Genomic DNA, 18,646 nt, shown 5'->3' with positions numbered 1-18,646 from the left:
ATTCTCATTCAAAGTGATCATTGCTCTTTACTATCCTACTTAGGACCACAAAGGATATATGACACAGGAACAAGCCAGTCAGGGCCAACCAGACCATGCTATCATTTACATTCCACTCGAGCCTCCTCCCAGCTTTCCTCATCTAAAACAATCATAATCTTTATTCCCTTCTCCCTCAAAAACTTGTCTGCTTTCCCCTTAAATGCATCAATACTATTCACTTCAAGCACTCCATGGTAGCAAGTTCTATATTCATTCTGTGGGTATAGATGTTTCTCACGACTTCCCTATTGGATTTCGTCTAGACAATCTTATATTGATGACCTCTAGTAATGCTTCTCCCCACAAGAGGGAACATTTTCTCTGTAGCTACTCTATCAAAACCTTTCATAATTTTAAAGGCATCTATTAGGCTATCCCTTAACCACTTTTTTCAATAGAAAAAATAAAGCTAGTCTATCAAACCTTTCCTGATATGCACACCTACGCATTTCTGGTATGATCCTTGTAAATCGTCTCTGCACCTTCTCCAGTGTCTTTATGTCCTTTTTACGATACAGTGACCAGAGCTGCATGCAGTACTCATAAGTGTGGTCTAACCAAGGTTCAATACAGGTTTATCATAATTTCACTATGTTTCTATTCTATGCCTTTAGAAATAAAAGTGTTTGGCTTGCTTTTTTTTGTAACAGCCTTGCTAACGAGTGGCACAACCTTTAATGATTGGTGGATGTACTCTGAGATCCCTTTATTTCTCTGCCCCACCTTCCAAGTAAGAAGTGGCCTCTCTATTCTTCTTAACAAAATGAACTACCTCACGTGTATCCACATTGAACTTCATTTGCCAATTATTTGGCCATTTTGCAAGTTTATTAATGTCCACCTATAATTTGTTGCAGTCCACCTCTGAATTGACAACCCCTCAACAAACAATTTGGTGCCATCCGAAATTTAGAAATTGTGTTTTTGATTTCAAAATCCAAACCGTTAATATAAATTGCGAACAGCAGTGGTCCCAGCACTGATCTTCTGCCTCTCTGAATAATTACCCTTGAAGCTGACTCTCCACTTTATCTTGTAGCCAGCTAGCATTCCATTCTGCCACTTGTCTCCTGACTCCACATTCTCTAACCTTATTCATTTGTCTATTATGGGGCAACTTATCAAAAGCCTTTTGAAAATCCAGATAAATTACATCTACTGCATTATCATTGATTAATCAGTTACTTCCACAAAAAAAAATTAATAAGATTGGTCAAGCATTTATCCCTTTTGAAATCCATGCTGACTATTCATTACTATATTTTTTGTTTCTAAATGTTCTTCTATCCTGTCCTTTAATAGAGATTCCACTATTTTTCCTACTACCAATATTAAGCTGACTGGTCTATAACCCCAATCCTCTTGCACTGCACCTTTCTCTAATGAATTAAATATGTGTGGCAATGCCTCTGCTATTTCTTCCCTAGATTTTTTTAAGAATACCTGAATGGATTGCATTCAGAACTGGGTATTTATCTTCTTAGAGCTGTTTAGTTTATTCAATACATCCTCTTTTAATTTAAGCACACTTATCTCATCCAATGTCACGTTTACTGTTCTATGTACCTGGTAAATAACGAAGCAAAATATTGTTGACTTAATATTTCTGCAGTCTCTTTATTAATACCTATGATATAATCCTGACTATCCCTTAATGGTCCTATTCCCAACCCAACTTTCCTTTTTTTTTAATCATAAAAGCAAAATACTACAGATGCTGGAAATCTGAAACAAAAACAAAAATTGCTGGAAAAACTCAGTAGGTCTGACAGCATCTGTGGAGAAGAAGACAGAGTTAACATTTCGAGTCCATGACCAACCGTGTCCGGCCCATCTCCCGCGCATCCTCCCTCACATCTTCCTCTCCCTCCCAGAACTATGATAGGGTCCCCCAAGTCCACACCTATCACCCCGCCAGCCGCCGCATTCAAATGATCATCCTCTGCCATTTCCGCCAACTCCAGTAAGATGCCACCGCCAAACACATCTTCCCTTCACCCTCCCGTCGGCATTCTGCAGGCACCGTTCCCTCCAGGAAACCCTGGTCAACTCCTCCATCACCGCCTACACCTCAACCACCTCCCACGGCACCTTCCCATTCAACCACAGAAGGTGCAACACCTGTCCCTTTACTTCCCCCCTCCTCACTGACCAAGGGCCCAAACACTCCTTTCAAGTGAAGCAGCACTTCACTTGCACTTCCCTCAATTTAGTCTACTGCATTTGCTGCTCCCAATGCGGTCTCCTCTACATTGGAGGCAACAAACGCAGCCTGGGTGACCGCTTTGCGGAACACCTTCGGTTTGTCCACAAGCATGACCCAGACCTTCCTGTCGCTTGCCATTTCAACACACCACCCTGTTCTCATGCCCATATGTCCGTCCTTGGCTTGCTGCAATGTTCCAGTGAAGCTCAACGCAAACTGAAGGAACAGCACCTCATCTTCTGATTATGCACTTTACAGCCTTCCGGACTTAACATTGCGTTCAACAACTTCAGATCATGAACTCTCTCCTCCACCCTCACCCCCTTTTTGATCCTCTTTTTCCTAATAATTATCATATATATTTTTTTCTTTTCCCACCTATTTCCATTATTATTTATAAATTTATTTCCATCCATTGTTTTATCTCCACCTTTTAGCCTATTTTGATCCCTTCCCTCCCCACTAGGGCCATCTGTAACTTGCTCATCCTGCTTTCTACCCTTAATGTCACCAGTAGCACATCCTTTAGCTAATATCACCACCATCAACACCGCTTTGAACCTTTTGTTTATGACATCTTTGGCAATCACTCCTTTGCCTCCACCTATCACTGGCCCCCTATCCAGCTCCACCTGTCCCACTCCCCTTAAACAGCTTATATTTCACCACATTTCTATTTATCTTTAGTCCTGATGAAGAGTCATACAGACTCAAAATGTTAACTCTGACTTCCTCTCTACAGATGCTGTCAGACCTGCTGAGTTTTTCCGGTAATTTTTGTTTTTGCTTCCTTTTTTATTGTCGGACTGTAAAATAAGTTACTAGTTAGTTTTAAAGTTTCTTGATTGTTCAATTTCATAGTTCCTCTTTTTGATTTGACTTCTCTCCTAATCTCTCCATATTCTCTATTATCATGCATGCCTCCATGGTCCAAGTAGTTATTTAATGTCTGCCTCTTTCCTAACCCTCACTTGTTCCTTTATGTCTTCATTCATCCATCGAGTCTCACTAGTGTTTAGTTTGTTCTTTCCTTTTAATGGAATATATTTTTCCTGCATTCGGTTTAATACCTTTTTAAATGTTTCTCTTTGTTGCACTACACTGTTGTTCGCTTTATTTTCTGAAGTTATACTCTCAGCCCCTCAACCATCTTTTCTCTAATCTGCAAGTTTACAGACCATTGTTCCAACATTTACACCTAGGTCATTGAAGAAGATACTGAGACATGGTTGCAGAAAAATCAGGTGTGGGAATGAAACATTGCAGGGTATAACATAATTAGAAAATATAGTGAGGAGACAAAGGGGATGTAGAGTAGCTGTATTTATTTGCAATAACAATGGCAATACAAAAAAGAGACAACTATCAACAAGGCTAGCTTGATTTTCATCATTCATACATTCTTGTTTTTCATCATCTTAAAGTATATTATGTTCATTGTTTCTATGCTTTTATTTTTTTTTAAATCTACTCTGCTCATCATTCCCCATTACTCGATCCAATAGAGAATCTTTCTTTGTGGGGCTTTTTGCATATTGGGTTCGAAAGGAGTCTTGTACACATTGTAAGAGCTCCAATCATTATCCCCTTGACCTCTCTCTTCTGTCCAATTAATATCAATGTAGTTGAAATCCTCCATGATTATTATTCTATGGTTTTATTCAATTCCCTAGTTTGTCTGCATTTTTCTTTGTCCATCTCCCTTCCACCATTAGGTGGTCTGTAGACTACACCTATTAGTGTGAACAATCCTTTATTATCTTTTATCTCTGGCCCATTTGGTTGCTATTTTTGTCTTGTTGACAGCAGTCTCTTTTTTCTACTGCCATTGTTATTGCAAATAAGTACAGCTACTCCACATCCCCTTTGTCTCCTCACTATATTTTCCAATTATGTTATACCCTGCAATGTTTCATTCCCAGACCTGATTTTTCTGCAACCATGTCTCAGCATCTTCATCAATGACATAGGTGTAAATGTTGGCACAATGGTCTGTAAACTTGCAGATGATACAAACCTATGCATGATTATTAAGACTGTGGAGACTGCTAATCGACAGTGTTGGAGGAAAGCATCCCATATTTGACAATTTATGTTTAAATTGGCAAAGTGCAGTTTTTGCACAAGAGCAACTCTAATGCTAAATATACATACACCTTACAGTGAACAGAATTGAAGCCAATGATGAAAGAAGCTGGAAGATCTGGATGATATCGTCCAACACGCTCTAAAGGTTCATGACCAGTGCCAAGAAACTACAGCTAAGGCAAACAGGTACAGACCCTACTGCTTCAAATGTTCACCTTTAAGACAGACAATCATTTATTTCGGTCAAAAAGTAAAAGACATCATTAATTTGATTAATATTAAGGTTGACCTTCATAACATATTAAGTGTTCTGTCTATTTTGGGCAAGAACAGCTGTACTTGCTTACTACTTGCGCCTTGTTAATACAAAGAGAAAACTCTTAACTTTCCAGTGAATTTGTGCCTACAGCCCACCAGCTGAATTGAATATCCCAGATTTGAAAGCTGTTCAGTAAATATGGACCACTGATTACTACTTTTTTTGATCCATTTTAGTTACAACTGCATGAAATCTATTTAATTCATTGATAAAATGCTTACTCATTTCATTTAATTAATGTTTGCTATCTGTCAGATTTTTTTTTCACATTATTACATACAAAAGAGTAGACATTTCCTGGCAGGATTGTTTATGGGTTCTTAATTCCAGTTGAAATTAGAATACAAACTGTTTCATACTGTTAATGTAATTTTAAATTGCTATATTCAGAGGATACAATAAAACAAGGATACAATGTCTAAGCATGCTGAATTATGTAACTTGTAGAAAAGAGTTAACAGAAAATTACAAGAAACCAATTAATTCACTTGTGAAGTCAGTGCTGCTTGTCAGTGATGTCCAGTTAATGGTTGACTTTCAGGTCCATCCGACTCTGTTTCAGCTATTACAAGTGCACTCAACAGTCCTTATATTTGGATAATTGGGTTTGCACAAATATACCTACAATAAACAATGGGCATTGTGCCAGGTTATATTTCTATGATAATTCATTACAAAACCAAACATATCATTTTGTCCTTGCAGGACCTTGATTAGGACTCATTTATAATACCATGTTCAGTTTCTGATCCAGCATTTTAATCCTGCAATAATGTTAGGTGGTTCTTCTTTTCTCAGAGAATAGACATGGAGCAATTTACGGCTCATCCAGTAAATGGCGCTTCCTTGCCTAGGTGTCTAAAATAAATTCTCCAGAGCTTTCCTCCTAATTGGCCTGAGCTTTTACCTGTTTTTCTTTTGCCTCTCCCAAGAGATCGCCTGATCCTAGATGGGCAGGGAGTGTCTATGTTGTGATGCAAAAGGCATCACAGCTGTGTGAGACAGGCTAGGTTGACCAGCTGGTCTTTTCCCATCTGATATTTTCTTATACATTCCCAAGGTCATCAACCTGCCTCTCTGACTTCATCCACAGGTCCCTTTGCAGTTTTTGGCATTTTCCAAACTGTTTTCCCCATCAATAACTGGTTCCTGCATTGACATTCTTGCCTTAAATCGTTTAAAAAAAAAGATCTGCTTCTGCACTCCCAAAACATGTCAAAGCACAATCAGGAGATTGCACACCTCCAGCCTGTGGCTTGCTGCTTATGATAATTGTGATGATTCAAGCTGCTTGAGAAGGCACAGGCTGAGCTTAAGTAAATCCATTGATTTCAATGGAAAGCATTGCTTCCAACTCTGGGCTAATTCATAAGCTGCCTGAGCCTGGAAAGGAAAAAAAACTGACAGTGGGTAGCCATTCACTTTTCAATCTATGACAAAAATAAAAATGTAAATGGCACCTGAAATCAAAAGTTTTATTCTGAATTTTTTCTTTCCAATACAAATAATCTAATTTATGTACCTAATTTTGACTCTCATTCTTAAAAAAACTGTCCTGAAATCTATTCTTCCTCAGTTTTGAATATCTTTCTCAGTGTTGAATATAATTATGTTAATAAATAATGTGTCCTTCCTCTTTCTTTGATCTGTGTACATTACATGGAATATACAGCACAAAAACAGCCTATTGGGCCCAACCAGTCCATGCAGGCATTAATGCTACATCCTCCCATCCTTTCTCATCTAACTACCTACATTTCCTACTTTTCCTTTCTCCTTCATGTTTATCTGGCATCCCCTTAAATGCATCCACATTATCCACCTTAATTACTCCTTTTGGTAGCACGTTCCACATTTTCACCATTCTCTAGGTGAGAAGTTTCCTCTGAATTGCCCATTAGGTTTCTTGGTGGCTACTTTATATTGATGGCTTCGAATTTTGTTCTTCCCCACAAATGGAGACAACCTCTGTGTCTACTCGATCAAAATCCTTCATAATATTAAAGACTTCTGTTAGGTCACCCCTCAACAGTCTCTCTTCAAGAGACACAGTCTGTCAATCCTTGCCTAATAGGTACAACTTCACATTTCTGATATCATCCTTGTATACCATTTTTGCACCCTCTCCAGTGCCTCTATATCGTTTTTATAATATGGCAACTAGAATTACAGATAGCACTCAAAGTGTGGTCTAACCAAAATTCAATACAAGCTTAACATAACCTCTCTACTTTTCAGTTCAATCCCTCTAGAAATAAATTGTCATACTTGGTTTTATCTTATGTAGGAGAATTAGATTAAATTAAAGTTCTGGTCTAACTGCTGGAGCTATGTTGAGCTATTTTCCTCTTTCCATCCTGTTCTAACTGAATATACCAAGTTTCAGTGAGATACCTAAAACTCAGGCAGTGAAATAAGGTTAAGCAAGAATGGTGCTTGCAAAATGTAGCAACACTTCCTCTTGTAAGAGTTAAAATTCAAAGACTAATGTTTGGCTCCATTTACAGTTTTAAAAAGATCAACCTGTTTATTCACTTAGTTCAATAATTAATTTTCACTATTTCTGACACAGCAGTTCTGGCACTGAACTATCCAGCAGTTTCTTTTCAGCGTCCACAGTTATCTGAGATGGATATAAAAAGGCCTTTTCTGAAAATGTCATTAGAGATGCCATTTAGCAAATTCAATTCTATATCCCATTGTACTTCATCCAATACAGGTTTCTATCCCCCCATTCCTTTGTATGCCTTCACAAGAGTTAAGTTTATACTTCCATCTGCGAATCAAAATTTGATCAAATCTTTGTTCTCAGCATTCTTTTCACACGAGTCAAATCTGCTGAATTTTGTCATTCTGTAAAACAATCTCTTGTGAAATGATCAACATTTCTTTCACGCATCTGGCAATATTTTAGCCAGACCAAACTCCCTCCCCATTGATTGCAATATAGATTCCCACTAATAAATGTGCTTGCAGCTTTATTTGCTTTCCTACATTCTCCTTCTGTATGACTTCCTTTTGTTTGCTCTCAGTTTATGGCTTTGAAAATTTGTTCCGGCTCACAGTAGAGAAAATTAAAGTCAAAGTACAATTTTGGCTAAGTTGTAAAATTTACATTTTTACTCCCACCCCCAACCACTTTATGTAATTGGAACATATGCTGAATGTGGCAGACTAAACATGGGAACAGGTGTAGGCCCAAGTATGTGCCACCATTCAGTTAGCTTATGGTTGATGTGTTCTTAATTCCTTTTCCCACCTTTATTCAATGTCCCTTGATACCCTTACATAACAAAAATCCATCAATCTTGAAAATTTCAATTTACCCAACATTCAGCCTTTTGGGAAAGAGTTCCAGATTTCCACTACCATTTTGTGGAAAAACTGCTACCTGATTTCATCAATAAATGGTTTACCCCTAACCTTAAATAGTATGTTTTCCAGTTACTAAGGCAGTGGATGCTGCAAGTGCCAATAAATCCAATCACTTTATTAACTACGCTGAAATAATGAAGTACATACACGATTAATGACAGCTGAAAGCTACAACTTCTCACTGCGTCTTATTGTTTTGACACAGTGGATGGTAAATGCTGAGCTGTTCAAATCCCGGGGGAAACTTGAAACAACTTCCACAACTATTTTACAATTTGTATTTATTTCGAGATGTGTGCCTTGAATTCAGTAGTAGTAAGACCGTATCTTATAGGTTTCTTACAAAACTAAATTAAACCTTTATTAATTTAAAAATTTTAAGCACATACATAGATTTACAAGTTACTACTGTGATAACTCCTAGTTTCCCTAGTTAATCTAACTCTCAGTTACACCTCCATTAAGGCAACAGTAAGACACAGGTTTTAAAAGACCCAGGCACAGAAACACACAATACCCTGGACAGATCAATTCAAAGTGAGCTTTTCCCAGCTTCGGTTCTTTGTAGACAGCACCTTCAGGCTTAGGTGCTGGAGGCTTTTCACACTTGTTAGATCTCAGAATGCCTTCTTCCCTTACACATAACCTCATCTCCCTTACACAGATTTCTCCTTTTTCAAAGGAAGTCCATTGTTTCAATATGACTTTTCAATTCTACTTTTCTAATAATAAAAACCTTTCACCATACCAATTTTATCAGGAAGCTCTGGGAAAGATAAACACTGTTTGGCTTAACTTCTTTTGGCTAGGTGAAACATTTTGCCCCCTCTTGAATTCAAGCTACTCTAGTTTATTTAAAAAATGCAAATGTTTGCTTTATACCTTGCATTCTACAACTCCAGCAATGTTTACCTATTTAATATTTCAAGCCTAGCTTCTCTTCTTGGTACATCAAAGCACACACATTTCCTATCCTTACAATAAATTCCAATAACATAATGAAAATTATTATATTTTCCTGAAACTTATAGTGCAGTCTCATTACCAGTAAATATAACTACAAACCACATTCTCTTGCCCTCGGCAATTTGTTCAACTAATTCTTTTCTACAGCCCAATGATTTCACAGTACAAGCCTATATTTTCACTTTCAGGCTGAAAATACAAAGCTCCATCAAGTGTTTACATGCTTTTCTTCCGCTCTTATTTTCAAAACTATTGATTCATAATACTCATTTAGTATCAGTACGAAGCAGAAATTACTCACACCAGCCTCTCAAATTTTCAGTGCAAATGTGCCCTAAATCATCAGAACACCCAACCACCAGTAGCTAGAACCTACCTCAAACCCAGATCTAATAGACTTACATAAGGTTTTTCATATATGTAAACAACCAAGAGTAATATCCCACACAGCAGTTCTAAAGGGAAGAAGGGAACTCCACAAAAATGATGCTCATGTAGTAAACTTGGATATATACAGATCCACTCCCTTTGCTGGGACTAAAATGGAACATGATGCTAAAAATTGGTTATTTGATCCCACAACACAAACAAAATGCAGTAAAACTACAGATGAAAACCCAAAACCATCAAGTTCCGGAAATGCTCAGCAGGAGATTCACAGATAACAGATAAGTTGATGTTTCAGATATAGGTGTGTCAGAACTGGAGGATATTACAAACAAACAGAATTTGAAAATAAATAGAAGGGGGAGAAGTGAAAACACCACACACACACACAGGTAGAATGACTAAAGCGCTTAAGTAGGAAACAGGAGATGGCTAAATGTGTAAAGTGATATTCATGAGACAATAGGAGGCATAATGAGAAACTTATGAGACATAGAATACATGAATACTAAAATGGTGTGGGCAGGTAAGACAAATGGAGATGAAAAGAAGAAAATTTGGCAAAGTGAACAAGCTCCAGGAAGCCTAAAGCCTGGAAAAAGAACAAAAGCAGGTTGATCCCATGAGTGCAGACTGCATTTCCAGCAAAGAGGCTTTCAATCCCAAGAACCAATCTGTTCCTCTTGATCCAAAATGCCAACACACCCATCCCACACAAGTGCTGCCAGCCAAAGTAGTAGTGGGGGTTATAGTTAAGGTATAATTCAAGTCAATATTCAAGCTAGAGAACTGCCAGTATCCAATAGAAGTGCCTCTCGGGCTTGTGTGAACTTCGTTGGAAGAGTGTGGAAGGCCAAAGAAGGAAAGGTCAAAGTGGTAGTGAGGAAGAGAACTGACTTGGCAAGAGACAGAGCTCAGGGTTGCACTTGTGGAAATGAGATGCTCGGCAAAACAGGCACCTTCGCCGCATTTGGAACCCCCAGTTCATGAGCAGCTGATATAGTCAAATAACTCAAAGGAAGGTCATGTAAATTGCTTTTTCACCCAAAACGCTCTGGTGCATAGGACAGTGGTGTTGAAGGAAGCTACCCTACCCCACCCTTCAGTTCCCCAATCCTGTATATACCACTTCTACCTCCTTGTCATATTACAGCTTGGTCGACCAGCACAGTCCTACAATTTGCACCTGCTCCTGTCCACTGACATCGATTAAAGCCCACGAACTCCCACAGCTGCCCGATTATAATTCCTCCGCACCTAAGTTCTGGTGAGAGCTTCCATTCTTTCTCCATTTCTGCATTTTTGTGCTTCCACAATGCGATCACCCCCCCTTTCCTCAACTGGCATTTCAGAAGCAGGGGGAGAAAAAAGTTGGCGTTTGCAGTGGGCACCCTCCAATGGAACACCTGTTGACCCATATACTTCTTCATTCATACAGGGATCACAAAATGTTAGCATGTGGGTACAGCAAGCAATTAAGAAAGCAAATGGCAAGTGGGACTTGTTTGCAAGGGGATTGGAGCTCAAGAATAAGGAAGTCTTGCTATAATTGTATAGTGCTTTTGTGAGACCACACCTATCATGTGCACTTTTGGTCTCCATATTTATTTTTTATTCATTTATGCGATGTAAGAGTTGCTGACTAGGCCAGCATTTATTGCCCATCCTTAATTGCCCTGGAGAAAGTGGTGGTGAACTGCCTTCTTAAACCACTGCAGTCCATGTGGTTTAGGTACACCCACATGCTGTTAGGGAGGGAGTTCCAGAATTTTGACCCAGTGAGAGTGAAGGAACTGCAATATATTTCAAAATCAGGGTGGTGAGTGCCTTGGAGGGGAACTTCTAGGTGGTGGTATTCCCATGTGTGCTGCTGCCCTTGTCCTTCTAGAAGGTGCTGACTAAGGAGCCTTGGTGAGTTCCTGCAGTGCACCTTGTAGATGGTACACACTGCTACCACCATGTGTCAGTGGTGGAGGGAGTGAATGCTCATGGATGGGGTGCCAATCAAGTGGGCTGCTTTGTCCTGGATGGTATCAAGCTTCTTGAGTGTTGTTGAAGCTGCACTCATCCAGGCAAGTGGGGAGTATTCCATCACACTCCTGACTTGTGCCTTGTAGATGTTGGACAGGCTTTGGGGAGTCAGAAGGTGAGTTACTTGCTGCAGGACTCCCAGCTCTTGTAGCCACAGTATCTATATGGCTAGTCCAGTTCAGTTTCTGGTCAATAATAACCCCCAGGATGTTGATAGAGGGGGATTCAGTGATGGTAATGCCATTAGACATCAAGAGGCGATGGTTGGATTCCCTCTTGTTGGAGAGGGTCATTGTCTGGCACGAATGTTACTTGCCACTTGTCAGCTCAAGTCTGGGTATTGTCCAGATCTTGTTGCATTTGGACATGGATTGCTTCAGTATCTGAGGAGTTGCGAATGGTGTTGAACATTGTGCAACCATCAGCGAACATCCCCATTTCTGACCTTACGACAGAAGGAAGGTCATTAATGAAGCAGCTGAAGGTGGTTGGGCCTAGGACACTACATTTAAGGATGGATATACTTGCAATGGAGGCAGTTACAGCAAAGGTTCATGAGATTGGCTCCTGAGATGAGTGTGCTATTCAATAACAAGAGGTCGAGTAAATTGGGTCTATGCTCTACAGAGTTTAGAAGACTGAGAGATGATCTCATTAAAGCATACAAGATTCTGGCAGGATAAAAATGAAAAACTGCAGATACTCGAAATCCAAAACAAAAACAGAATTACCTGGAAAAACTCAGCAGGTCTGGCAGCATCGGCAGAGAAGAAAAGAGTTGACGTTTCGAGTCCTCATGACCCTTCATTCTGGCAGGGTTTGGTAGATTGGAGACCAAGAGGCTATTTCCACCAGCTGGGGAATCTAGAACATGGGGGCACAGTCTCAGGATAAGGGGTTAATCGTTTAGGATTGAAATGAGGAGAAACTTCTTCGCTCAAAGGGTTGTGAATCTTTTTAGATTGTTGTCATATTTAATGCTGAGATAGACAGACTTTTGTTCTTTTAGGAACAGGCAAAAAAGTGGATTTGAGGCATAAAATCAGCCACGATCATATTGAATTGTGGTATAGGCTCAAAAGGCTATATGGTCTAATTGAACTCCTACTAGTCATATTTTTCCTCTCAGGGTCCTAGAGCCTGCTCCATTTGGCCAGTTTTTCATACTTCCGTTTCTAACTGCCTTTCCCCGCTTCCCCTTTTTGACAGCAATTTCTCTCTTTATGCCTCCTATCTTACATTAATATCACTCCAATGATTTAATTAAATCCCTTTACCAGTTTACAGCTTATTCTATTTTTTCTCTCAAACTTATATGACCTTCCCGTTCACCCATTATTCTTTATTTTTTCAATTATGTTTATCTGTTCAAATCTTCCAGTTCTGATAAAGGATTTCACCTGCAAGCTAACTCATCTATTATCTCAAGGTGTATGCTAACTGATCTACTAAGTGTTTCCAGCATTTTTTTTGTTCTACAGTTTTGTTGTATAAATCAGCAAGAAGCTGATTCCAAATACACACACAAATTCTTTTCAATCCAATGTCTCCTTCGTATAATCAGATGAGGAACAAAAATCTGGTTTTGCAAAGATATCTAATCCACTCTTGAAAAATAGGAACCATTTACAATTTTGAAAATAATCACAATGATTCCTTGTCCTGTTGCTGAAAAAAAGTATGCAAGGTCAATTAGCAGAAAATAATGAGCCTGTTTGAAAATTGCTGGGACACACACAAAGGGTAGATAGAAATGGTAGCCAGGGGCTTTCGCAAGGGGCAATTCAAATCTGCAACAGTGTAAAGACAGGAGGATCAACGAGGACTTATTATTAGAGGGAGGAAGGGAGAGGACACAAAAGAGCTAAGAACAGAGATAAGGGTAGCAAGTCAGGTGAGGGAGGAAAGAGTGGTAGAAGGAAGCAATAGAGAGAGCTTGAAAATATTTTTTTTTTAAAGCTACGTAAAAGTAATAAGTTCAGGTCCAGAGCAGCAACCAATGATTGGGCACAAAGAAAATTCAGGTTCGACAGGCGTGGCAGAGATGAGACAAGGCATGTAGTGGTCATAAACTGACAGTAAGAAAGAATCTAAATGAAACAATCTAAAGTTCAAGTCTAAGGGCCGGAAGGCTGGGTCAGGGTGAAATCCAAATGGACAGTGTTGAATCAGCAAGTGGACAATAAACATTGGGTTTCCTTCTCCATACCATGTAAGTTTGAATTTGCTTTTAAAACCACAATGCAGATGTGCTAAGCACACTATAGGTAATTGGATATAGATGAAAAGGACAAAGATAGCAACCTGGGAGTAGATTATGGCATCATAATTGCTGCCAGCCATGGCAGTTTTGTCCTACATCAATATAAGACCACTGTATGCCATGATAATAACTTACATTACATAGATTACAGAAGGATTTCATCATAAAATGAGTGAACAAAATACTAGGTAAACTAATTTTAGGTAGTGAAATTACAGGAGGATTGAGATTTGTATCTCAGAACTACTCAATTGTGTACAGATCCTAGATAATGCTGCCAAATGTGTCCAAAGTCATGTCACTGTTAAAAAACAACAAATCTACCTGTCAGCAAGGACAATGCCTTAAATCTTAAAAAACACATATCCAAAACCATTTGACAGCTGGACCTGAAACTGGCAAAGCCACTGGCCCAACAGCACAGGAGAAAACAAAAACATATTTCAGGAGGAAGTATATAAAGACACTTTCTTTGGAAGTACAATGCCAAGCACGAGCCGGCATTCACAAATCCAATATATCAATCACACAAACACACACACACACAGACACACTAAACATCTGCTAAACCTGGTCTTACATTACACCTTAGTTATATTCCATGTTGGGATGACATCCTCGCCAAGAGGTTTCACACCTCTACCATTAGGTCAGGACCCAACAGCTGTTATAAAAAACAATCTCCCAGGCACACAGCACTGAAGGGAGCCTTGACAATAAGTTGCATCTATCAGGATATCCCACAGCTGCTGCCTACCATCTTGAACTGATTGTCAGAAGTTGCAAAATCAGAAATGACAGTAAATTATATTGCAACATGAAATTCATTGGAAGCAAAAGAAAATTCTCAAAAAAAGTTAAAAATTGCAGTACAAAATTAGTCTAAAAGTATTGCCTTAAATGGCTGTCTTCCAAGCCATTGAACACTAATAAAGCATACTCATGGGGTATATTTGTTTTCTGAGAACAAGAGCAGTGAAGAGGAGTGTGCTATTTTCCTGCGTTACCCTGTGTTCCAATTGCTGGTTAACTGCAGTACGTCAACTGACAAAACAAAACTTAAGAGTAAGATCATAAGAAATATGAGCAGGCGGCCCATTGAGCCTGCTCCACCATTCAATGAGATCATGGCTGATCTGATCGTGGCCTTAGCTCCACTTTCCTACCTGCCCCCATAACGTTTGGCTCCCTTGTTGCCAAAAATCTGTCCAACTCAGCCTTGAATATATTCGATGACCGAGCCTCCAACGCTCTCTGTGGAAGGGAATTCCAAAGGCTAACAATCTTCAGAGAAGAATTTCCTCATCGCTATCTTAAATGGGAGACCACTTATTTTTAAGCTAGGCCCCTAACTCCAGATTCCCCCATGAGGGGAAGCATCCTTTCATCTACCCTGTCAAGCCCTCCTCAATCTTCTGTTTCAATAAGTTCACCTCTCATTCTCCTAAAGTCCAATTAGCACAGACCCAACCTGCTCAACCTTTCTGCACAAGACAACCTATTCATCTCAGGAATCAGCCTAGTGAACCTTCTCTGAACTGTTTCCAATGTAAGTATATTCCTCCTTAAGTAAGGTGATCAAAACTGTACACAGTATTCTAAGTGTGGTCTCACAAATCCTCTGTACGATTGGAGTAAGACTTCTCCATTTCAATATTCTATTCTTCTTGCGACAAAGTCCAACATTTCATTTGCCTACCTGCATGCTAACTTTTTGTGACTCATAAGGACATCCAGATCCTTCTATACCACAGCATTCCACAGTCTCTCTCCATTTAAACAATATTCTGCTTTTCTATTCTTTCTGCCAAAGTCGACAACCTCACATTTTATCACATTATACTCCATCTGCCAAATTTTTGCACTCTCACTGTACCTATCTATATCCCTTTGCAGGCTCCTTGTATCCTTCTTACAGCTTGCTTTTCTACCCATCTTTGTAATATCAGCAAATTTGACAATACATTGAGTGCCTTCATCCAAGTCATTAATGTAGATTGCAAATAGTTGAGGCCCCAGCACTAATCCCTATGGCACTCCACCAGTTGCAATTTGCCAACCTGAATTTATCCTGATTCTTTGTTTTCTGTTAATTAGCCAATCTTCTGTCTATGCTAATATATCACCCCCAACATCAGTTGGGGTGTGCAGTAATCTTTCATGTGGCACCTTCTCGAATGCCTTTTGGAAATCCAAATACACCACCTCTATTGGTTCACCTTTATCCACCCTGCTTGTTACATCCTCAAAGAGCTCTAATAAATTTGCCAAACATGATTTCCCTTTCACAAAGCCATATTGACTGCCTGACTGTATTATGATTTTCTAACTCTCTTGCTACTACCTCCTTAATAATGGATTCCAGCATTTTCCCAATAACAATATTACACTCACTGACCTAAAGTTTCTTGCTTTCTGTCTCTCTCCTTTCTTGAATAGAGTTGTTACATTTGCAGTTTGCCAATCCGCTGGGATCTTTCAGAACCTGGGGAATTTTGGAAGATTACAACCAATGCATGCAGTTCTTTTAAGATACAGGCCATCAGGTCCAGGGGACTTGTCAGCCTTTAGACACACTAGTTTTCCCAATACTTTTTCGCTAGGGATGTTTAAGTTCCTCCCTCCCTTTTGCCCCTTGCTTTTCTACTATTCTAGAAACACTTTTTGTATCTTCTACAGCGATCACAGGTTTAAAATACTTGTCCAAAATCTCTGCCATTTCCTTGTTTCCCATTATTAATTCTCCAGTCTCATCCTCTAAAAACGACCAACACTCACTTTAGCTAAAAGCAAAAACTGCAGATGTTGGAAATCCAAAACAAAAATAAAAATACCTGGAAAAACTCAGCAGGTCTGGCAGCATCTGCGGAGGGGAACACTGTTAACATTTCGAGTCCGTATAACTCTTCAAAAGAACTAAGTAAAAATAGAAGAGGTGAAATATAAGCTGGTTTAAGGGGGGGGGGGGTAAGAACTGGATAGAGGGCCAGTGATAGGTGGAGATAGCTAAAAGATGTCATAGACAAAAGGACAAAGAAGTGTTGAAGGTGGTGATATTATCTAAAGAATGCACTAATTAAGGGTAGAAAGCAGGACAAGTAAGGTACAGATAGCCCTAGTGGGAGTGGGGTGAGGCGAAGGGAAGGGATCGAGATAGGCTAAAAGGTAGAGTTAAAACAATGGATGGAAATACATTTAAAAATAATGGAAATAGGTGGGAAAAGAAAAATCTATATAAATTATTAGAAAAAAAGGGGGGATCAGAAAGGGGGTGGGGATGGAGGAGAGAGTTCATGATCTAAAATTGTTGAACTCAATATTCACTCACTTTAGCTACTCTTTTCCTAGTTATATATTTCCTTTTATATACTTCATAATTATTCCAGTTAAACTGTTAACACTGACTAACCAGCTAAACATTTAACTTTAGCACAGCCATTTGGATTTTTCTTAAACCAAAGCTTTTTTTCTGAGTTTGCACTTTTGAAAATTTAACAGCTCTGTCCCTACTTATGGGCCTCAGCCACGAGTTCTCTGAAGGATCTGTAAAGTAAATGCCACAGGTTCTCAATGCAAAAAAAGTTGTTTTGATATAAAACCTTCTACAAGGAAAAGTCCCAAAGTGCTGCACAGGAGCTGATCATGCCAAACTTGACTCCTGGCCAAAGAAGGCATTAGAAAAACTAATTAAACACTTTTACCGAGTAAATTCCTGCCAAGCGAACAGTATCTGCCACGGAGTCAGTGCTGAGGCCGAGAGCCAACACCTTCTGCTCAGCGCTGCCTGGACACGTAGGCGGAGGCCCGGGGATCGGGGAGAGCAGCGGCTGCTCTCTCCCAGCTCGCCCCACCCCCTGTACCTGGGCTCAGGCTCGGGCTCTTGGCCGGTACCGGGAGCAGCACCTCCAGTCCGGCGACACCCAGGGGCTGGCTCACTCCGCCCGCTACTCTCCCAGTTAGTGCTATTGACAGCCGGTTGGTGAGTGGGTCTCCAACCCTCCGCCGCACCCCGGCATCTTTGCTCGACTCTCACCTGCTCCTACTCTTCAGCCGCTCTTTTTCTCTGCCGTTTATGTCACCAACTCGTCCCCGACAGTCATTGAAACAGCTCCCGGAAGTAAGAGGCATCAACATCCGGGTCCCACACACACACACACACACACACACACTCTGTCTCTCTCACTGGCACCAACATCCGGGTACCGGGCATACTGCCATCAACATCCGGGTACACCTACTCCCCACCCACGCACACGCACTGACACCAACATCCAAGTCCCGCACATACTGCCATCAACATCCGGGTACCAGACACGCTGGCACCAACCTCTGGGTACTGGGCATACTGCCATCAACATCCAGGTACCCCTACCCCCCACCCCTCCCACAGACACACACTGGCACCAACATCCGGGTACCGGACACACTGGCACCAACATCTGGGTACCGGACACACTGGCACCAACATCTGGGTACCGGACACACTGGCACCAACATCTGGGTACCAGGCACACTGGCACCAACATCCGGGTACTCCTACCCCCACCCCCCCAACACACACTGGCACCAACATCCGGGTACCAGGCACACTGGGACCAACATCTGGGCACCGGGCACACTGCCATCAACATCCGGGTACACCTACCCCCCACCCCTTCCACACATACACACTGACACCAACATCCGGGTCCTACACACACTGGCACCAACATGTGAATCCCACACTTACTGGCACGAGCATTCGGGTCCAGATCAGACTGGCACCAATGACCAGGTACCAAACACAATGGCATCAACATCCAAGTCCCGCACGCACTGGCATCAACATTCGGATCCCATACACTGGCACCAACCTCCGAGTCCCACACACTGGCACCAATATCTGGGTCCCACACACACTGGCACCACATCCGGGTCCCAAACACTCTGGCACCAACATCTGGGTCCCACACACACTGGCACACTAACA

The 18,646-nt window shown here is 40.6% G+C and overlaps 1 protein-coding gene across 10 annotated transcripts in view; it reads right to left on the bottom strand.

The window, feature by feature from the left end:
* Positions 1-17,871, bottom strand: part of arfip1 (ADP-ribosylation factor interacting protein 1 (arfaptin 1)) — a 241,718-nt gene extending 223,847 nt beyond the window's left edge. For 6 of the 10 annotated variants that reach the window (XM_041188400.1, XM_041188435.1, XM_041188339.1 and 3 more), the window contains exon 1: positions 17,711-17,870. The gene's annotated coding sequence lies outside the window, so the exon portion shown is untranslated. Of the gene's footprint in view, positions 1-17,378; positions 17,399-17,710 lie in introns of those variants that run through there. The other 4 variants (XM_041188381.1, XM_041188390.1, XM_041188354.1 and 1 more) reach the window with 3 other exon arrangements.
* Between the last annotated feature and the right edge of the window lie 775 nt (positions 17,872-18,646).

Source organism: Carcharodon carcharias, chromosome 1 (genome assembly GCF_017639515.1).
Source record: "Carcharodon carcharias isolate sCarCar2 chromosome 1, sCarCar2.pri, whole genome shotgun sequence".
Classification (NCBI taxonomy): Eukaryota; Metazoa; Chordata; class Chondrichthyes; order Lamniformes; family Lamnidae; genus Carcharodon; species Carcharodon carcharias.
Note: the sequence above shows the minus strand (reverse complement) of the source record. Positions and strands in the feature narration are given on the sequence as shown.